The following is a 16,692-nucleotide window of genomic DNA, read 5'->3' as shown; positions in this document are numbered from 1 at the left end:
AATACCAATTATTAGAGATAAAAATATGAAAGAAATAATTAATAAGAATCATACATAAAAACAACACACATAAACCATGCGCACCATTATTTTCTCTAGAAAACCCTAACTAGGGAAAAACCAACTTAATAATATGTATGTGTGTGTGTGTGTTATATTCTGGCTTAAATGCAGCTAACTTGCCCAACACCCTCGCCATGGCCAATTGAGCCTTCTACTTGCTCAACTCTAGCACTCTACAATGGAGAATCCATGGGCCTTTTAAAGGCTTTAACTGCATGTAATACCATGTGCCACCAATAGGACATGCTCAAAACCACCATTATTGACCTAAAAACCTTGGCTCTTTCACCAGGTCAAGTTTACCTAACAAATAGATCTCAAAACTGAAATAAATAGTATGAACATACATTAAACTATTGATCCACATTAGGATGTGAAGACAAACAAGAAAGGTATAGAGGACTATGCAAACTTGAGATGTCAATGATTGTGAATATATAGATTGTAATTCATATATTTCCTTAAGAATAGGAAAGGAGAAGTTTAAACATTATGCAATTTGGTATTTTTATAACAATCATCACTACAATCCAATTATATATAATTTTTAGTCAAATTGCAAATTTTCATTACTAAAATTACATTTTTGAATGCATAAATAGATTTTTTTCTTAATTGTGATGAGAATTTTCTATTAATAAAAAATTGCACCTGGCCCGTGGCCTATACACCAAGAGAATATATTATCATTCCTTTGAAGCCAATTATACTTGTTACCTCAAGTATTTCTTTATTTTCCTTATATATGTGCATACTTGCTAGCCTAAGAAGCAGAGGGTGTTTGGAGGTATAAAATCTGTAAAAGACCTGTAAAATCCAACAACATTTACATTGCATGGAAAAATAATAAAGAGGTATGTTCTACATTTCATTGTTCTTCCTCTAGTGGAGGATCATTCAAGTTTATCCCTATAGGGGTTTCATTGCACTGACCCTAAAAAGAAAAAATGTGTTGAAGTATAATTACCTTCAAATATTCCAAGCGTTGCCTTAGAGAATCCATATCCTCGATACGCTTGTGGTGTAAGAAGTCTTCCATTATAATTTCTTTTATAGTAATTAATCTTCCTAAATTTTGCTGCAACTTATCCCAAGTCATGGCCTAGTTGCCTTCGACCATAATTAGTATGTGATCAACAGAGTACCCCTACATATTAACACCATGGGTTCCTTTCCTCCTATTCTTCATCAAAGGGAGAGAGCAGAGGCTTCGAACATGTGACGATCCTTCACCCGAAAAATACAAACCTTGTTGAACCAAGATGTATAATAGTAAGAAGAAAGCTCGAATTAGGAACTTTCCTTGCAGAGATAAAAGAATAAAGTATATAGGAAGGTTGGATGGAAATGAACTTCCTCAAACCTATGATGATTTATTTCCTCATAAACAAGGGTACTAACATTGTTAAATGGGTCACATTATCCATGATAGATGACAGCGAAGGCTACACTTCCTTCCTATCTAAATTTGGAAGAATTATTGTTTGAATTAAATGTAATCTTGTTTCTTTGATATATTATTGATGATTAGAGAGGGCCTTGAGGTGGACCTGACCCTTTCCCAATATAAATAATTCATTGACCAATCCATATTGAAGGAATGAGGATAAAGGAAGGGGAATGATTTTACATAAGGACCCCTTCCTCCAATCTCACTGCTCTATTTGCAAGGTTATCTACCATGGAGTTGTGCATACACAACACATGATTTTTATTTTTATTTCTTATCTTAGAGAAGGAATTTTGTATATTTATGATCCAATTGATGATGCTCTAGAGTTTATATTCTTTAGGTAATGAAACAAGATCGAGATGTTGGATCACCAATTGAGAATCTCCTAGCATCACCAATTTCTCAATTTTTGCATCTTTGGCCAATAGTACCCCTTTCAGTAATCCAGAGGCCTCTGCTGAGTTGTTTGTTATTGTACTAAGCCCCCAGTTGCAATCTATTTCTATGTTTCTATTAGGATTTAAAATTACCCCTCATGCTCCTACCACCCCTAGGTTATTCTTCGAACTGCCATTAAAACTTAGAAAATAGGAGCCGTGATATTTCTTCCATTCCATCATTTCCTTTTTTTCCATTCACAGTTTCCACCTTTTCATTGGTCTTGAAATATTTTCCTTGTTGGAAATCTAGAAGGGAAAGAAAGAAAGGAGCCATTCCTTTTCAATGGAGTCCACTCCTATTATATTAGTTGGAAACCTAGAGCTCTGTTGGAAAATCAAGATCTTTGAGGATTAATGTTGATTTTCCTTACTTGATATTTAATTGTAATATTAGTTGGCTTTTATTATTTAGTTTTACTTCTCCATCAAGTAATTACCAAAACCTGAAGATCACAAAGAAACAAAGAACACAAGATATAGGTTCCATGCTAGGTCAAAATCCCATAATTGGCAAAACCCGAACAATACTCTTCTTACAGAATCATCTCAAAATTAGACCTCCATGATCCAAAGACCAAGACAACTTCCTCCATTAGATCCCCAACTTAACCCTCCTCCCAAGTCATAATCAAAGGCAAGCTTCTTCAATCTTCAATCAAACAACAAAATCGGATCAATGTCCTATTACCAACTTCAGAGAAATTTCAGCCTTGCTACAAATTGTAGACTTCTTCATATTTTCGGCCTTGTCACAAAGTTGCATACTTCATCATATTTTCGGTCCTATAACAAAGTCGCAGACTGCTTTAGATTTTCGGCCCTGTCACAAAGTTGCAGACTACTTCAAATTTTTGGCCCTGCCATTAAAACTTCAGAGAACTTTCTTATCCTTCCACAGAGACTTGCATATCCCTTCCACTGATACTTTCATGTCATTTCAGAACCTGAATGAATTGCCTTTGTTTTGGAGGAGGATTCATGCCTATAAATAGTTGTTCTCACATACGAATGGACACATCCCTTTGAGTGAGTCGACTTGACCATCTAGAGGGTTGACTAGGTCTTATGGAGGTCGATTTGACTCTTTTTTACTTGAACAAAAATTATTTTCCATTTTCTTACAAAGAGTCCAAATGGAATTTAACTCAAATTCAATTCTTTGACTCAATAAAAACCTAGAATCATGAAGAACATGCTTGGCCTAGACTTGAGCATGAAACCCATGTTTAAATAAATTTCTTTTTTTTCTTTTACGTAAAGTACAAATTGATACAAGTACAAAAATAATTATGAAGACCGAACCTATTTACTTTTCCAACACTCCCACTTAACTAGGGAGATATTCATAATGACTCAACAGGTCTATCTCAAGTTGAAATATTCTCATAAGAAGGGATCCAAATCGATAAGCATCAATGATTATCATAGCTAACATTGTCACATTACCAAGGCCTTGACAAGTACACTCTATCTCTCACAAGATCAGAGTACAATGTTGGGAGACATTCCAAGGGACACCACACTGCCTCACTGAGGTACATATTCCACTTAGGATGCTCAAAGTATATCTTTCACCAGACCATTTCCCTTAAGGAAATGTTTTTCCATCAAACCATTCTTATCTAAGTCCATGTACTTGAATTAGGATCTCCATCCTAATCCATCATCGTACATGAATCAAGGATATATGTCCAAGATACTTATCCATGTCCATGTACTTGACTTAGGATATCACTCCTACTCTATCACAGTACCTGACACAAGGAGAACCAAGCTTATTCAATCCATTCTCCCTATCTGTGATGCATGCACTAGACTTACGATGATTAGTTCTGGCCTAGTACATGACATAGAGAGAACCAGTGTCCAACCAAACTCCCTCTCAAACTGAGAGGAGAAATCCATGGTCACTCCCTCACAAACATGGAGAATTCACTAATAAGCCTCAACTTGTGTCAAAAGTACTCATAATTTCCTTACATCAACTATTTGTTGCTTCCTCAACCAACCTTCTTATCACTCATGTTGCAATATCTTAAACTAGGGCTCCAAAATTGTGTCCTAACATCCTATAATATTGTACATGAGGTCTTTACCTACTGCATCTTGAACTATGTCCAACACTACTTCCTTCACTTCACTTCTTCCTGCTTTGAAGATAGTTCATTACACAGTTACTTCAACAAGGTTAGCCAGTCTTTTATTCAATCAAATTTGAACATATCTAGGCTAACCTTTTAGAACAATCATTATCAATGAACGCAACTCCATAGACTCAAATAACTCTTCCCTCTAGCTACTGTTCTCATTTTTCCAAAATCGTCATCGCTTAGGGTCTTCACCAAAGCTTCCCTCTAGCATTAATATGGATTCCCCAATATCGTTGCTCTCATCCTTCTGGAATTTCTAGACCTGCCCTCCTATCAGTGATTTGTACTATTAAATCACTGAACTAGGGTTACAAGAATCTGCCCACTAGCCATCTCCTTATTTCTCTTAGGATTCTTGTCAACTTCCCACTTAATGATGAATGACCTATTGTATAAAATGTATTTAGTGCTTCGTCAATCATATGTCTTAACAGAATCAGGTTTGCACCTTGATCACTATACTAGGGCTTAATATCAACTAGCCCTCTTGACTGATTTTTTCTCCTCAAAATATTAGTCCTTAGGGCATATAACTAGCTTCCTCCTAACAATGAATTTATCCCTCAAACATCATTGTATTTGGGCAACAATAAATTGTTGTTTTTATCACCTTTAGTACTTTATGACGGCCATACAACCATAACCAATTCACCCTAACTCTCACCACACTTGAGAATATTTTTGCCTCCTTACTCGAATCTTATCTCCCATAAACATGTATGCTCAATTTGATGCATAGTGTCCCTCAAAACAAGGATGATCCAACTCATGTAGGGTCTTAGTCCTCTCCACTTGTACACAAAATCTTCACCAAGTTTCTAGGGCAGACTTTAGGGTTGAATTAGGTTGACTGTTTAGTACCAAAGCAATCCTAAACTAGGGCATATAAGGAAACCTACTAGCTACCCTTCTAACAGTCACAAGATGTCATATGACACTACATCCACTAACAAACCATCACCTCAGGAAGAATAACATACCTCAAAATAAGACACTTCCTTTTACGGCGAGTTTCTCTTTGGATGTTCCAACCAATGTACAAAACTTGGACCTCAATCTTGTACCCTTCTCCTTGAAGACTTCTTTCCAACCCTTCAAAACACTTATTTCCTGGACCTGCACTTCCAAAGGTATGCAACCCTATCTAGGGCATATTTTCCTTGCACAAAACCACGGAAATTCCATCCCACAAACCCTATACTACTACACTCTCGCCTTAGAGGGATGCAACCTAGTCCTGGAATCCTTCTAGGTTGTTCAGCCTCCCTAAATGGCATTCCCATCCACCTACAATTACCACAAAAAACTTCGGTCTATGCACAGATAAAATCCACATGTTTGATGCCCATAATATCCCTCACAGACTCGACCTATTCTCCTCCTTTCTGCGCAAAATGTACCTACCCAAAACCAGACCCAAATAAACACAAGAACGTCCTAGTCTCTCCTTCGCTTGGTTTTCTAGGGCTGCAGCTCTCTGAGGTGTACTTTGCCTCCTTGTTCAATCTTCACATGAGAAATAGACGCCTTTTAAGTAGCTTGGTTTATAATAATATTAATTCCCTTTCTTTAATTCTCATCTCAAAAGTATTTTTCTTCTTAAAACTTCATTCTTCTATTCATATAGAGAATATTTGCAAGTTGTAAAGAGACTACTAGTAGAGATTGTTAAGGATGTCTTTGAATGATGGTTTTTGTAGTTGATGAAGATCTTCTAACTATTGTTACTATAAAGGTATCTTCAAACACGCCTTCTAGTAACCTAGAATCACAAACGTGCATGCCAAGAATTTATGTCATTATTTGCCAACTTTAGTATCACTTGATTTAGGCTTCGAATAATTGATCCATAATTTCACATCTTATATCTTTGGGATTTGCATTGAATCAGAACTCCATACCAACAAAGAATTCATATTGTAGTCATCTAAAGTAACTCGTCCATCAGACTTGAATTTTCATAGGATTGTACCTTAGATAAACTTGCAATGGATAACTCAACTTCATTTCAGAGGTAACTTTGATTATTTGATATGCCAAGAAAAAAGATTTTATAGGACTTCACAGGAAACTTGAATCAACCCACAATTAGATTTATATCATACTTTAGATCCTTCTTGTAGTAAACTTTATTTCTTTTCCATTATGCCAATAACATGTGATCTTCTAGCCTCTTATCAACCTTAGCTCTAATTCCATGTTGGAAAATCAAGGTCTTTGAAGATTAATCTTGATTTTCCTTACTTGATAATTACTTGTGATATTTGTTGGCTTTTATTATTTATTTTTACTTCTTCATCAAGCAATTAACAAAACATGAAGATCACAAAGACACAAAGAACACAAGAAATATGCTCCACGTTAGGGACAAACCCAAACAATCCTCTTCTTATAGAATCAGATCAAAATGAGACCTACAAGAACCAAAGACCAAGACAACTTCCTTCATAAGATCCCCAAGTTATCCCTCCTCCCAAGTCATAGTAAAAGGCAAGCTTCTTCAATCTTTAATCGAACTGAAAAATCAGATCATTGTCATATTACCAACTTCATAGAAGTTTTGACCTTGCTACAAATTGCAGACTTCTTTAGATTTTTGGCCCTGTCATAAAGTTGCAATCTGCTTCAAATTTTTGACTGTGTCACAAAGTTGCAGACTGCTTCAAATTTTTGGCATTATCATTAAAAATTCAGAGAACTTGTTTATCCTTCAATAGAGACTCACATATCCCTTCCACTGAAACTCACATGTCATTTTAGAACCTAAACGAATTGCCTCTGTTTTGGAGTAGGATTCACACCTATAAATAGTTGTTCTCACATACGAGTGACATATGAACAGACATTTCCCTTTGAGTGAGCTGACTTGACCATCTAAAGGGCTGACTTGGCCTTATGGAGGTCAATTTGAATCTTTTTTAATTAAACAAAAATTCTTTTCCTTTTTGTTACAAAGAGTCCAAACGGACTTTAACTCAAATTCAATTCTTTGACTCAATCAAAACCTAGAAGCATGAAGAACATGCTTGACCTTGATTTGAGCATGAAACCCAGGCTTAAATATAAAAGAAAATTCTTTTACTTAAAATACAAATTGATACAAGTATAAAAATAATTATGAAGACTAGGCCTAGTTACGTTTCCAACAAGCTCTTCCAAAACTCTGCACAGAGAACATGAGCCCTCATCACAATTGAATTTGGATGTGATTTTTTCTCATTAAAAACATTGTCATTGTGAGCCAACCATACCTTTCAGCAGTGGTATTTAGGAAAATTCAACCAAATCTCTTTGAAGAGTCCTTTACCTTTGAGGGGCCCAGTATAACATCCTTTCGATGAAGAGAAAAAGGAAGAGGGAAGCTCAAGCCAATTTATTATCAAGATTAGAGGAGAGAAGGAATTCTACTAGACTTCTCGCACATAGGAACGATGTGTAAACAGATGAGAGATTGATTCCTCTTGTTCCAAACATAGGGAGCAACACGAAGGGCCAACAATTCCCGTTCAACGTACTTCTATGGTGTCAATAGTTTCCTATGCACCAAGAGCTAGAAAAAGGCATTAATTTTCAAGGGTCTATATAGTTTCCACACTTAAGACCACATTCTAGCCTTTGGTGGCAATGTAATTTGAAAATAATTGTAATGAATAGCTGGAACTAACCAAGAAATCTCCATTCTACCACACCCATTTATCTTTTGTAGCTTGTTTTCAAGGGGCACAACCTTCCAATAATGGTTGTAACTTACAAGCATGATCCAATAGATGTTGAGGAACTTTTTCCAAATTCTAGTGTTTCCATAAGCCATCCCTGTCCCAATTAGAGATATCAACAAGCATGTTTTTTTCCTTCTGAATCCATCCATTCTTTTAATGGTTGAAGATCCTTGTAGTTACCCATTGGCTTCCTATGCAGAATTTTATCTATCCAAATATTGATTTTTTGTCCATTACCAAGATACCTTGATAGGTGTTCTTTGATCAAATCCATGGATGAAAAAAAGAGTTTCCATATGGAAGAGCCACCCTTTGGAGCAGAAGGAGTTGAAAGATTATAGTCTTAGCACTGAGGGAAATACTTCTTTCCACCAGGCATTGTTTCTTGAAATATATCGCTATACCAGTTTTCCCCCAAGGCCACATTCATCAAGGTTGGGTCATGAATCTCCAGACCCCCATGACTCTTTGGAGATTTAACTATTGCCCATTTGACCAAGTGGTACTTTTTGTTACTTTGTTTTCCCCCTTCCCATAAGAACTTCCTAATAATTTTGGCCATTTCACATAAGATTCCTATAGGAGCAAGAAGGGTAGTAAAATGGTAAAGAAGAAGAGCAGATAATACCACCTTGATGAGAATCTAATACCCTAATAGGTTCAACCAAATCGCTCCCAATTGTTGTAACTTAGCTTTGATTTTTTTTTGTAACTCCAAACCATATAAGGGAAGTGTTGGATTTTAGAAAGATTGGAATCCCCAAATAGCGAAACTCTTTCCAAGAATCTACAAGATGGAATCTAGGAAGGACACCCATCTATCTTTGTAGATGAGGAGTAATTTCCCAAAATAAATCAGTGATTTTCGATGATTAACAAGCCTGCTAGAGGCCATAAGAAACTAGTTTAAGACGAATTTAAAATGCCCCCCCCCCCCCCCCCCCCCCAAAAAAAAAAAAAAGGGAGCAGATCATACGTAAATTGGGAGTGATTTATGCTCCTTATGCCTGAGATGTATCATATCCATGGTAAGCTTCCAAACCTTCTCTCATGTTCAAGACACCTACTTAAGGAGTCAACCATCATAATATAGAGGAAAGGCAATAAATGGAACCCTTGGCACATGCCTCTAATGGCTCTGAAAAAGCTAGAGGATCAGTCTTTCACCAAGGGGGATATCCAAGGGAAAGAGATGCAAGTATCCACCCATTTTATGAATTTTCCATTAAAATCAAATTAAGAGAGAACCTTCAGCGAAAATTTTTGATTGACTCAGTTAAGTTCATTTTCCATGAAAAGTTGTATTAACATTCCTTTGTCCTTTCTTGAATTGTTGGAATCGACAACTCCTTGAACCAAACATATATTATCAATTATATGTCTTTGGCCCACAAAGCCCCCCTATTTTTCAAATATGATCTTGGGAAGGAGGGGCTTTAAGTGTCAAGCTAAAACTTTTGAAATGATTTTATATGAAACATGGCAAAGGGAGATCATCCTATACAAGAGGACGGGTTGAATTTTTTGGGCACTAGAGCGACGAAGGATGAGTTGATCCCTCCACTAATGTTGTCATGCTTGAATATATAATATATTAGGTAGATCAGTCATACTTGATCACATCCCAATAAAGTTGGTAGAAATGCACTAAAAATCCATCAAGCCTAGGAGCTTTATCTGGATTGAATGAGAATACTATGTATCTCCTCTTATGAAATACCATGTAAAAGTGATTTATTGTCCTCATCAAGCCTAGGAGCTTTATCTGGATTGAATGAGAATACTATGTATCTCCTCTTATGAAATACCATGTCAAAGTGATTTACTATCCTCATCGACAACCAATTTGGGGATTTTATCCAACAGGTATTGGACAACTTCTAAAGAGGGTGCATTTGGGGAAACATAGAGCTCATTGAAGAAATCCAATGCTTGGTTTTGGATTTCTTTAAATTCTCAAATCTACATGCCTTCAACATTGATAAATTTTATGTTCTTCCTCTAGACCCTTGTCTTTGCTTGATTATGGAAGAATTTGGTATTGCAATCACCGAACTGTAGCCACAAATTGCGAGATTTAAAGTGTCATTCTTCCTCCTCAACTCGGAGAAGTTGATGAAAAGTCTGAAATTTTGTTTGTTCATATTGACGAAGCTTTTGGGTCACTTCTCCTTACTTTAATCTTCACTAGATTTCTTCAAGATTTGTCTTTTATATTTTTAATTTAGCACTCTTACCTTCATTGTTTTTCAATCCACAATTTAAGAGCAAGCTTGATATTTTTAATTTTTGTTTCCCATATCATGATGGGCGAGCCACTCACCCAACGAATCCAAACCTACTTGAAAATTCCCAAAAAATCATATTCATTGATACATAAAGGGGAAAATCGGAAGGGTAGTGGTCCATAATCCATTGTTTGGGACACTAAGCAAAATTGGGTGATGGTCTAAACTTGCCCATGGCAAAATCTGTGAAGAAACCTTGAAATATTGGGACAAAAAAGAGGAAGCAACCAAAAATCGATCTAAGAAAGTCACGATATGCCCTAGTCTTGATCTACGATTATTCCATGTAAATTTTTTGGTAGCAGGATTAATATCCATCATATATAGAGAAGATATGAAGTCTTCCAAACTCTCTCATAACTAGTCTCTCACATGAGAGCCTCCTTTTTTTCCCCAAGTAGGAAGGTTGTATTGAAATCGCCTATGATAATATAGGCTTGTTGCCAAGAAGTATCTTTAAGACTAAGAAGGGAAGCCCAACAACTAACCTTTTCTATGTAATGAATGAGCATATACACATTAAAAATGCTACATACCTTATTCGACGAAAGGTGAAGAAATATGACCACTAACCAGTGAGATGAAAAGATGGATTCCACTAGGTTGAAAATAGAATTAGTCCATATCCAACAAAGCCCCCTCGAAGCACCGCATGATCTAATCACCTTGAGATCCAAAATTTTCCATTCCTTTGGCAATTTTTGGAGGGACTCACATTCCCCCAATTTCATCTCCTGGAGTAGGATGATCGTCGACATTTATTTTTTTTATCAAAGATTAATTTCAGACACCCTTTTATTAGTGCTCAATCCCCTATAATTCTAGGAGAGAAATTTCATTACTTACTTTGGAATTTATTGCCCCTTGATTGAGGGCCAGGTCCATTCTTCTTTACATTTATGGTGACCATTTCAGAAGGATCAATTATCAATTGGGTCCCCATCTCTTTATCCTTCTTAGTCTTCTCATTTCAAATCTATAGATTTGTTTTCCTTCCTACTTTCCTTTGTGATCAATCTGTTTCTTTCTCCCTATCAACACCCAATTTATCATCCATCTAGCTTACCAAATTCTCTCTCCCGTGATCCTTAAGATCCCTAGGGGAATGAAATTATTTGTCTTCTAAGTTAGATATTTCTCTCGAATTTACCCCTAGTGCATCCCCAAGGGGGGGCATGTCATCTTTCACGATAGGGGAAAGGGGGATTTTCCTTTCCTATTTCGTTTTCTAGAATTCCTCCATCTTTTGACAGTTGATTTAGGACATCAAAACTATTATTTGGATTGAGGGAATGCTTATTGATGTTGGACAAGGCGCCCTCTCCAGTTGTTGTCCCATTCTTTTTTAGGGACATGGGGCCTTTCTCCTTTGCTCTTGCATTCCATAAGGGAGCTTGATTTTGTTCCTTGCCATTGCTCTCCTTCCTTAGTTTGCTTTTGTTGTTCTGCTGACTTCTTCTTACAGTTACATACAAAATGGCCATATTCATGGCATAATTTGCACTTAAATGGGAGTTGATCGTAGTCAGCCTCTTGAATGTGAGACTAGTTGTCAAGGTTAATATTTATCACTGCCAAGAGCCCTTTATCCAGATCCACCTCTACACAGATCCGAGCACAAGCTTGTAGTCTTTCTTGGGATTCTACGCTGCCAATGTATTTTCCAAGGGCATTCTTGATGTTGTGGAAAGTTTGCTCATTCTAGCAGTGCAAAGGGAAAAAGGGAAGCTTGACCCAAACTAAAACTACATATGGGACATCAATTTCTGGGTTAAAATTCAGACTTTAGCGATCCGGATATAACCCTCGGTCTCCCATGATATAGAGGCCACTTCTGAATATGAGGTCTCGATATGTTTTATGTTCAAACAAAAATGTGTAAAACCCTCGTCCATTGAAGGACACTAAGCCCTTTTTTTTATCATGGGCCTCCAGTTTTTGTCGATCCAAGCACATAGAGTCCTCGACAATGGTCAGAGACCCGTAGACTGTCATATTAATCAACAATTTGCAACTTCAAGGCCATAGGCTTGGATTGAACAACATTAACAACCTCCACCTTCGAAATATCATCAGTGTTCTTTGCAACTTTGGAGGTCTTGGCCTTTTGGAAGTGCGACCCTCCAACGTCCACGACATTGAAAGCAGTTATGTTTGTGGGGCAACATGGGGGTGCGCAAGGAAGAGGCCCCTCCCAAACCCGATTCCATCAATGGTAAGGGTGGCTAAGTGAAGTGCAGTGGGGCGCGTAAGGTTGTAAATTTTTCTTCTCTTATAAAATATTTTCTTATTTTATAAAATTTTTGAATGCATAAATATATTCAATGCCTTAAAAAAAACATCTTATTTTATCTAGACTCCACAATTCCTCTAAAATTTGAAAAATAATTAAAATTTTTAACCAAATTTTAGAAAAAAATAATTAAAAAAATATAAAAGAAATCCAAATCATTGCATATTAAAACTGCTTCTGCTTGGCTAAGAGCTCGTCTTCCTCGGACGTAAGGAAACAGGTTAACGGCCCAAGACCCAGAGGCATCTGGCAGGAGTGAAAGCCTGCTCCCTTACGGACCACCAGCGGGTTATTACAGGTGGTGTGGTTTTCCTTGATAACGGTGATGAGTCAAACCGACATTCGCGAATAGCAGCCAGAGATGGCTGTCCTCACTGTTGGTTTGACACCTGAGTTTGATAGGTTTTGCCACCTTCGAAAAAAAAAAAAAAAAAAAAAAAATCAAAAAAAAATCTACACTAGTGAGGCCACTTGTTTGCAACCCTGGCGATGTCCATGACTGTGCAAGCATAATTTGATATTCACATCTTTTTGGAATCTTCTGGTATATTCATATGATGACATCAGCTTCGGATAAAGCACCCATGATACTCTCGAGAGATGCAACTTGGTTGCCGATTTCGAGCACTCATCGATTCCGACAAGACAGGATCTGATCTCACACCGGCTTACGCGAAGTGCACTGGGATCCCATTGTCCCATCGCTTTAAATGGTAAAAGTACCTATGTTCACATAAAACCCACTGCTTTAAATCACGAAAGGTTACTTTGTTTAAGTCATAATAAATCCACTGCTTTAAATTAGGAAAAGTTAGAAAAAATATCAGATAGCGACTGTGGGAGAACTGAAGTTCAGAGAAATTAAATTCGCAAAGCATATTTTGGTGGTTAGCATATTAAAAATTGGTCTCTCGTGCCCCACACACGGTTGGTTATATATTTTTATATAGAAATTTGGATTTTTAGTGTTGGGAAAACAGATTAAGTGATATTTTGGAATATTTTGGTAGTTTTAACTTTTTGTTTTTGTTTTTTGGTGTGGATATGGTATTAAGTATTTAGTTTCCTTTTCATTATTTATTAGTTTGTTTTTATCGAAAAATTAGGTTGGTTATCTATAATTTAACATTAAGAATTTATTTTTTGTTATTATTATTATTATTTATATTTATAAGTTCAAGTAAATGATATTTGGAATATTTTGGTAGTTAGTTTTTTGTTTTTCTTTTTTTAATTGAACATTTTATTATATTTGCTATCGACATGGTATTAGGCATTTAATTTTTCTTTCATTATTTATTAGTTTGTTTTTGATCAAAAAATTATATTGGTTATCTATAGTTTATAGTTTAATATTGGGAATTCAGTTTCTGTTATTATTTATTTATTTATGTTATTATTATTTATATTTATGTATATGTAAAGTGATCAGTTGAGGTTTTATTATGGGCTCTTTAGTAACTTCTATTTTTCTTAGTTATTAATTTTTTGTTTTTAGTTTTATCTCCATTATATTTAACTTTCGGTAAACTTCTATTTTTGTTAGTTACTAATTTTTTGTTTTTAGTTTATTTCCATTATATTTAACTTGCTGTAAAAATCACATCATCAGAGTTTTTTCAACGCATTGGTTCATGGTCATGACAATATCAGTTAATCATATTTCTTAATTTTTTGGCGAAGACATTCAATAATACAACATTTTATTAGTTGTTTTATTTTTGTGGCTAAATCTTTGTCTTTATTATTTTTTAGTTTAGTTATGCTATATTTAAGCTAAGTGGCAAGTACTAACAACTATGTAGCCCTTGTTATATATGTGAAAGATTAAAGTTTTATTTATTTTGATTATATAATTTAAGTTTGATTATATAATTTAAGTTTGATTTATTTATTTTATATAATTGAAGTGTCCTAGAAATTTTTTAGAATGTTGAATTTACCTTTACATTAAAAAAAATACAATTTAAATAATGTATTACTGAAATTTTGATAAAAATCATGTTATTAGATTCTAATTAAAAAAACCCAAAAATAGCTTTCTTAGATTAAGCTAAAAAGTTTATAATTTTTAAGGACTTTCACTTGATTTTATTGATGTAATTTCAAGAACAAAATGCTCAACAATACCATTGTGTAAATAAATCACTCTTCCTCCTCCTTCCACAAAAAGGGAGAGGCCCCTCTTGCTCACAAGAAACAAAATAGAAGTAAGGTTGATAGAGGGAAGGGACCATTGAGAGAGTGCCTACTAAAGGCTAAAAGGATGCCCTTACCTCCTATGTGACATGCCATTAGAAGTAAAGTTGATAGAGGGAAGGGACCATTGAGAGAGTGCCTACTAAATAAAAGGATGCCCCTTCCTTTCCCAAATATAATACAGGAGACTTAAATATTTATTAGTGCTAAATACTTCTTGGTTTTCGGTTATTAATTTGTTTTTTTCTTCTATGTAACCAAGCACCTTACCCTTTAGTTTGTAGGCAAGGGTAAGATTTTCCTACCCATCCTCTAGCTTGTAGGCAAGGATACAATTTTCCCTAGAACTTCGTTCAACAATAAGGCTCAAGGCCATGTACTTGATATGAGCTAACATGTCACTTATATATATCATTCCTCCCAATCACCCCAAATAAATCCAATTGACATTAATTTGTTTCTTTGAAAAAAAGAAAGAAAAAAAAATGAACTCTTATATAATTAGTAGTTTCAAGTCACACTTAAAAAGAAAATGCATCCTAACCTAAATATAATATGATTTTGACCTTTTTACTATTTTTTAAGGATATTTTACCTCAAATTACAATTTTCATGAAATTGAGATTGCATAATCTAGTTACAAGTTTTTGAAAATAATAAATCTATTCTTTTAAAAAATACAATCCAATTACAAAAATTGCAATTCTAATAATTTTTTTATAACCAAATTTTGGTGATATTACTTAAAACAAAAATAAAAGAAAATAAAAATCATAAAATGCTTATACCCACCAAAAAAACTATTTCAACTCATAGCTAATGCATATTAAATAATAGGCCTTCAATATGTTCATCATTAAAACTATTAGAAAATAATAGTTTAATCTAAACACCTTATAATTTGGACTCTTTGTATTTATATTTTTGATAGTTTTTGCTTATTAAAATGGCTAAAAAAGATTACTTTAGACATATTATAATTTGATTTTTTTCAATTTAGACATATTATGATTTGATTTTTTTTCAATTTTTTTTCTATATTTACTTTATATTTGATTAGAAATTAAAAAATATTGGAATTGTAAATAATTATTAAAATTATAATGTTTACATATTTTTTTTTAAATCTTCAATTTATTTATATATTTAAAATATCAATAATATAGAGACAATAGACTTTCTAAGTTAATTTTAAATTCCAACCAAAACCTTCTAAGGCTCAAACGAGGTTGGTATAAAGACGCTAGGGCCTAGTTAAACCATTAGGAGATCGACGAGAATGTTGCATTGCAAAACATTAATAACCTTAAAAATATTGTTACTTCTAAGTTAAAAGAAAAAATATGGTGTGGGAAAGATTTAGCAGCTAAAAGAAAATTAAGATATTATAAGGAGGTCATCAACCCCACCCTAGAAAATCAAAAGTATCTCTCGGTTTTAACTAGCTCAAAGAACTGACCTTCCTTCCTAGCCTTTTAGGATGTCAAAATTAACCTTCCTTCCTAGCCTTTTACCATGTCAAAATTATAGTGAGCTTGGGAGGCTTCTCTCCAAGCTTTTGAGCATAGGAATAAAATCTTAAATCAAACTAAATAATTCGTTTTCTTTAAGTCAAATAGACCAAAGTTTGGTCTTAGTGGACATTAACCATCATCATCATCATAGTAAATAAAAAATACAATTCAAAAATTCAGATAATGAAAATAATGGTCAGAAAAAGGTCAAACATGAGAAAATAATAATTTAATCTAAACATATTATAATCTGGAAATTTTAATAATCTTTATTTAAATTCTTATTAAAAAATAAAAAAATATTGGAATTGTAAATTTTATTTTTTCTAAGGAAAAATCACAATTTTATTTATAAATGGACAAAATTACATACTGTAGATACTTAAAAAAACATATGCATAAAATAGTTCAACTTATCAAAGAATTAAAAAAACTATTCCCTTCTACCTTTCTTTTTTTCTACTCTCCAACCATTATTGTTGGTAGTGGAAGAAACAATAGACATGATTTTCTGTTATATTTGTAGGTAATTCTTTGTCAAAATCTGAACTCTTTTGATGCATGTATTCTTTT

Source organism: Pinus tabuliformis, chromosome Q (genome assembly GCF_031772625.1).
Source record: "Pinus tabuliformis cultivar Carrire ecotype Pingquan chromosome Q, CPIR1, whole genome shotgun sequence".
Classification (NCBI taxonomy): domain Eukaryota; kingdom Viridiplantae; phylum Streptophyta; class Pinopsida; order Pinales; family Pinaceae; genus Pinus; species Pinus tabuliformis.
Note: the sequence above shows the minus strand (reverse complement) of the source record.